Source organism: Helianthus annuus, chromosome 16, assembly GCF_002127325.2.
Source record: "Helianthus annuus cultivar XRQ/B chromosome 16, HanXRQr2.0-SUNRISE, whole genome shotgun sequence".
Classification (NCBI taxonomy): Eukaryota; Viridiplantae; Streptophyta; class Magnoliopsida; order Asterales; family Asteraceae; genus Helianthus; species Helianthus annuus.
Window position 1 is genome coordinate 17511997 of NC_035448.2, and position 6431 is coordinate 17518427.

The 6431-nt window shown below is 44.5% G+C and overlaps 1 non-coding gene across 1 annotated transcript; it reads right to left on the reverse strand.

Annotated features, from left to right (window-relative positions):
• Positions 1-253: 253 nt before the first annotated feature.
• On the reverse strand, positions 254-360 carry LOC118488700. Its single transcript, XR_004885244.1, has one exon. It is a non-coding gene; the product is annotated as a small nucleolar RNA R71 (small nucleolar RNA).
• Between the last annotated feature and the right edge of the window lie 6071 nt (positions 361-6431).

Sequence of the window (6431 nt, forward strand, 5' to 3'; positions counted from 1 at the left end):
TCAAAACTCTGCAACCTTTCATGGGCTTGCAGACGAGGATCCCCATCTACATATTACTAATTTCTTAGAAATATGTGATACCTTTCGGATCAATGGAGCATCAAATGACGCCATTCGCCTTCGAATGTTTCCATTTTCACTAAAAGACCGAGCAAAAGCTTGGCTTAACACCCTCCCAGTTGGTTCGGTAAATACCTGGGATGAACTAGCCCAAAAATTTCTATATAAGTATTTCCCTCCTGCTAAAACGGCCAAATTAATGACTGAAATTAATACATACTCGCAAGACGAGGGGGAATCCTTATATGAAACTTGGGAAAGATTCAAGGAGCTATTACGAAAGTGTCCTCATCACGGTCTTGCAGTGTGGCAACAAGTATCCACCTTCTATAATGGATTGTTGCCACATACTAGACAAACACTTGACTCTAGCTCCGGGGGACTTTTAGGTAATCACCGCCCGCAAGAAATATATAATCAGATTGAGGAAATTGCTCAAACCAATTTTCAATGGCACACTCCCCGAGGCAATAAATCTATTGCCCCGGGCGCCCATAAGGTTGATGAAAGCACTTCTTTACAAGCCCAAATCGAGGCCCTTTCTTCAAAAATTAAAAAGCTAGAAATGACAAAAACAGTCTCGGTTATGGCTTGTGAAGGGTGTGGTGGGCCACATGAAATTTGGAATTGTATGAAAGAAACAGATGATCAAACAGAGTCGGTAAACTACATTGATAATAGACTTAGGCCGTCGGGTCCCCCAACGGGCACCTACAACCAAGGATGGCGTAACCACCCTAACCTTGGTTGGAGAGAACCCGGCAACAGTAGTAACCAACAAAACCTAAATCAACGAACAAACTTTCAACAACCAAGGAATGAGTCACAAAATTTTTCTCAACAACAAGGTGGACGAGAGAGGCTTGAAGATACTATATCTCGCCTCATCTCCGACACTGAAAAGAAAAACTCGGATAGGTTTCTACAATTAGAATCAAATTTTAGAAATCAACAAGCTAGTATTCAAAACATCGAAAAACAAATAAGTCAACTAGCTCAAAATTTCTCCGAGAGACCACAGGGCGCGTTACCAAGTAATACCGAAACAAACCCAAAGGCACAAGTTCATCTCATAACACTACGGAACCGTACCGTGGGTCATGCGGAAGGCCCACCGCTTACCGAGGAGACCGCAACAACGCCCCAACAAGAGACGGGTTCTCCTGCTTCACGAGAGCCTACCAAGGCTCCTCGAGTTCCGTACCCCAGTAGGTTAATCCGCCAGAAGACCAATGAGCAATTCGCTAAATTCGAAAGTCTACTAAAACAATTGCATGTCAACATTCCTTTCATTGACGTCCTAACCCAAATGCCTAAATATTCAAAATTCATGAGGGACTTTCTCACTCATAAAAGGAAAATTGAATCATTGCAATTAGTTAACTTAGGCGAAGAATGCTCTGCCCTCGTGCTCAATAAACTTCCCCAAAAGAAGATTGATCCCGGAAGCTTCACAATTCCTTGCTCAATTGGGGACTCCCCCATTCGAAATGCTCTAGCCGACCTTAGTGCTAGCATCAACCTCATGCCAGCATCAATGTTCAAAAGACTCGGTTTAGGCAAGACAAGTCCTACAAAGATGAGTATACAGCTTGCTGATCGATCCGTCAAATTCCCACAAGGTGTCGCTGAAAATCTGCTAGTCAAAGTTGATAATTTTGTCTACTCGGCCGACTTTGTCATCCTTGATATAGAAGAAGACACCGAAGTGCCCCTCATACTAGGGAGACCATTTCTAGCCACCGCGCAAGCAGTGGTAGACATGAATGACGGAACACTCACTTTAAAATATGGTGATGAGGAAGTGAAGTTCGGGGTTAGGAAGAAAATAGAGGACGATGACCCGGTCAATTACATGAAGGTTATTGATTCGAGTTTGGATGATGCTCTCCGACGGTGCAACATGGGATGCAAAACATCCCGCTCGGAAAACATATAACCTCACCTTGGGTCTAGCCAAGGACCCTTATAAACGTGGCGCACCACGGAGGCATTCCACGGAACTATCCTTAGTTTAGTCTAATCTTTTAGTTTTAATTTGCAGGAATAAAACACACTCGGGATGGTGAAGGATAACAAGGGAAACGAGAAACATGGCCCATGAACGAAAACAGGGCCATCCGACAACAATTCCTTCATTACAGTAAGCTCAGCACGGGCCGTGTCCAGCCAACACGGCTCTGTGCTGAGCATCCTGCAGAAAATTGCCCAGTTCAGGTAACTGGACACAGGCCGTGTTCACTGAACACGCCCCCGTGTCCAGGCTTCTATTTCTTTTATTTAATTTTTGTCACTTGCACCTGAACACGGGGCCATGCCCGGTCCCCACGGGGCCGTGTCCAGACTGCCAGTAACATAAAATTTTGCTTTTAACACCATTTTACACATTCAATCAACCTAAAAACTTATTTTTGGGACACATTGTGGACAATGTGTAATTTAAGTATGGGGGGGATGCTAAAACCTTGAATTTCGCAAGTCCTAATAACAAGCCTTACACAAAACTCTATTTGGAATTGCTAATCACCCCAAATTTTTTCAAAAATTTTGCATTTTTTTTACTTGTCTAAGTTTAAGTTGAGAATTCTAACTCTAACAAGGTTATATTTTTAGAAATTTACAACCGATAGCGTCGTGATAAAAAGAACCAACATAAGAAAATTATGAAACGGCATGACAAACTTAGTTAAAATTTGATTATATATACTTGATCACGTAAAAACCCATTCCCACAAAAGTGAGTTTTGAGCCTTTAAAGAGCATACAAATACATATCTTTACACTAAATGCTCATTTTTCGTTTCTTGTGTGAATAGCCGCTTGGTTCTTACGACTCTAGAACTTGCCACGATAATTCATTCCCGCTCCTTACCAACTTAAACCCAAGTAAGTAAATGATGGAGGCATTAGGACTAACCCTTTTTCTTTCAACACCATTATTTTCATTTTTCTTTTTACCTACCCAAAAATTCCCCCTAGTTAACCCCTTTGAGCCTAAACCTTTTCATTTCTTAACCCAAAACCCTTTTTACCCACCAAAATCCCTTTTTCATTTTTACGCCTTATTTTAGTAACAAAGCTTGGTTTTCGTGTGACTCTTGAAAAAAAATATATATGATGAATGATGATGAAGTTGGAAATAAACAAACAAAGCTCCTCAAACAAAAGCTTGTTTGAATAAATACTTCATTAAAAATAAAAAGTCACAAAAACAAAATGTTTTACGAAAACCAACGCTTTTTACGCCTTTCGCCCTTTTCAACTAACCACTAACCCAACCACCCACCTTTAGCCCAAGCCTAACCCTTCACCCAAAAAGTCCTCTTGATATTTACAAAGATATAAAGTTAAAAAGGAGGAGGATTGATTGCTTGGCAAGCTTATGGTAGAAATAAATTCCACGCCGCTCTCGAGTGATTCACTAAAAATACACCTTCGGCCGAGTGTGAGTGATTTCCCCCGTGAGGTATGTGAACTTGTATATAAATAGAATTTTAAAAAGGTATGTTATGCCTTAATAAATAACTTATCTTATGAAATGTTTTTAATAAATCCTGACGAATAGGATTGTAAATAAATAAAAATAAAACCTAAACAATCTTGGAAAATCCTGACACTCTATGACAAGCCCAAAAACCTTCTCTTCTACCCATTCCATTTGGGAGTGAATAAAGCCACATTATAAAGAGTTTTGCTTGAAGACAAGCAAAGATTCAAGTGTGGGGGTATTTGATACGTGCAAAAAGCAACATATAAATTATATCAGTTGTGGCATAAAACTAACCCTTTTTAGTACTAATGTTGGAAAAAGTGTGTTTTTGTCTTCCTTTTGTATTTTCAGGATTAAATGAGCTCAAATTAACAAAAGAAGCAAAAAGGCAGCAAAATCTAACATAAATACAAGAAAAGGGACAAAAGTGGATTGCCCGACCCCTCGACAGCATCCTCCCAAGCAAAACAGAGAAGGCAGAAGACTGAACACGCCCCGTGCTCAGCGAGCACGGGGCCGTGCCCAAGAAGCAGCAGAAAAGACAAACCTGTAGAAGCTTCTATTGCCCACCACGGGACCGTGCCCAGCGGACACGGGGGCGTGGTCAGAGTACTGCAGGCGCATTTATTGTAATTGCGAATTACAATTAATGAAGAGAGAGAGTATCAGACGGACACGGGCCGTGCCCAAGCGGGCACGGGGCCGTGCCCAGGCTTCTGTTCAGCCTATAAATAGGAGTGCTTGGAGCCATTTCAACTCATCCCTTGGCACACCACCTCTCTCACACTTCACCCACCACCCACCACCACCATAACACCATCATCCACCACCATCATCCATTGTCCATCATAGAGTGTGTGAGTCGTCTCGGGATCCAAGATTGATCGTAAGAGTTCTTGACAATCAAAGGCCATGTTTGCCTAAGTCTCTTACATCACTTGGTGAAGACAAGTGTCTAGTGTAATACTTTTTATTTTTAATCTTTTGCACTTTTTATTTGGTTTTGTATTAATGACTTTAATAATTAGTTTCTTATGTTGAAGGTGATTCTTCCTTATCGTTTGTTCGTGGTGTCTTGACATTATTTTACTGTCTATATAAAATAAAAGATTTTCACCATTCATATCTTCACGGTCTATATGGAGGTATGTTGGCTACCTGGTCGGGGGTTAAGGGAACGGTTTGGTAAGGGTCTTGCCCTTGTTCAGCGTTTAGAGGTCCTGCAAGGGACCTGGGTCAAATTTAGTAGGATCTCCTTCAATACCCAAAGGTATTGGATGGCGGGGATCCAAACTCTTTGACCCCCTCATAAGTTAACTACTATTAATACTATAACCCGGCTATTAGGACCGTATCCCTGCTGACTCAGACTACTTAGTTTTATAGGACGCTTATTCGCTAGAGTTCTATTAAAACATAACTTAATAGGACACTTGACACTAGGGTCTTATAACTTTAACCTTTATAGGACGCTTAATCATGATGGTGTTATTATAATACACCGTAATAGGACACTTGATATTTGAGTCGTAAAACATAAGTTTTATAGGACGTTTATTCGCTAGATTTTTATAATAACACAAGGTTATTGACCCACTTAATCATGGCCGGTGAGTGGTGGTAGTGGTGGTGAGAGGTGGTGGTGAGAGGTGGTGCTGAGTGGTGGTGGTGGCCGGTGAGTGGTGGTAGTGGTGGTGGCTGGTAAGTGGTGGTGGTGAGTGGTGGTGCTGGTGAGTAGTGGTGGTGGCCGGTGGCGGTGGCCGGTGAGTGGTGGTGGTGAGTATTGGTGGTGGCCGGTGGTAGTGGTGGTAGTGGTGCTGGTGAGAAGTGGTGGTGCTGGTGAGAGGTGGTGGTGAGAGGTGGTGGTGGCCGGTGAGTGGTGGTGGTGGTGGTGGCTGGTGAGTGGTGGTGCTGAGTGGTGGTGGTGGTGGTGGTGGTGAGTAGTGGTGGTGGCCAGTGGTGGTGGTGGCCGGTGGTGGTGGCCAGTGGTGGTGGCCGGCGGTGGTGGTGGTGGTGGTGGTGGTGATGGTCGGCGGTGGTGATGGCCGGTGTTGGTGGCCGGCAGTGGTGGTGGCCGGTGAGTGGTGGTGGCTGGTGAGTGGTGGTGGTGAGAGGTGGTGGTGGCCGGTGAGTGGTGGTGGTAGTGGTGAGTAGTGGTGGTGATGGTCGGCGGTGGTGATGGCCGGTGTTGGTGGCCGGCAGTGGTGGTGGCCGGTGAGTGGTGGTGGCTGGTGAGTGGTGGTGGTGAGAGGTGGTGGTGGCCGGTGAGTGGTGGTGGTAGTGGTGAGTAGTGGTGGTGACCGGTGAGTGGTGGTGGTGAATGGTGGCCGGTGGTGGTAGTGGGGGTGAGTAGTGGTGGTGGCTGGTGGTGGTTGTGAGTAGTGGTGGTGGCCCGCGGCGGTGGTGGTGGTGGTGAGAGGTGATGGTGAGTGGTGGTGGTGGTGGTGGCCGGCGGTGGTGGTGGCCGGTGTTGGTGGCCGACAATGGTGGTGGCCGGCGGTGGTGATGGCCGGTGTTGGTGGCCGACAATGGTGGTCGCCGGCGGTGGTGGTGGCCGGCGGTGGTGGTGGCTTGTTTCGATTAATAAATAATAAACGAGCCGAACCCGATCTTGAAAAACTACTCACCAGTGGTGGTGGCCGGCGGTGGTGGTGGTGGTGAAGGCAAGTTTTTTAGGTTCAGACGTTTTTGTGCCTAGGTGCGCGCATTTGGCTTTTTTGACCACATAGGTTTTCAATGGATCAAAGTCTCAAAACGCATTAGTATTTTAGTTGCTTCTAGACTTTGTTGATTTTGAGGATTGTCTTAGTGAATTTAGGTAATCTTTTTGGTGTTTGGATTGTTGTAAGATTAAATTTTCCAATGGTTTTGGGTTAGAAAT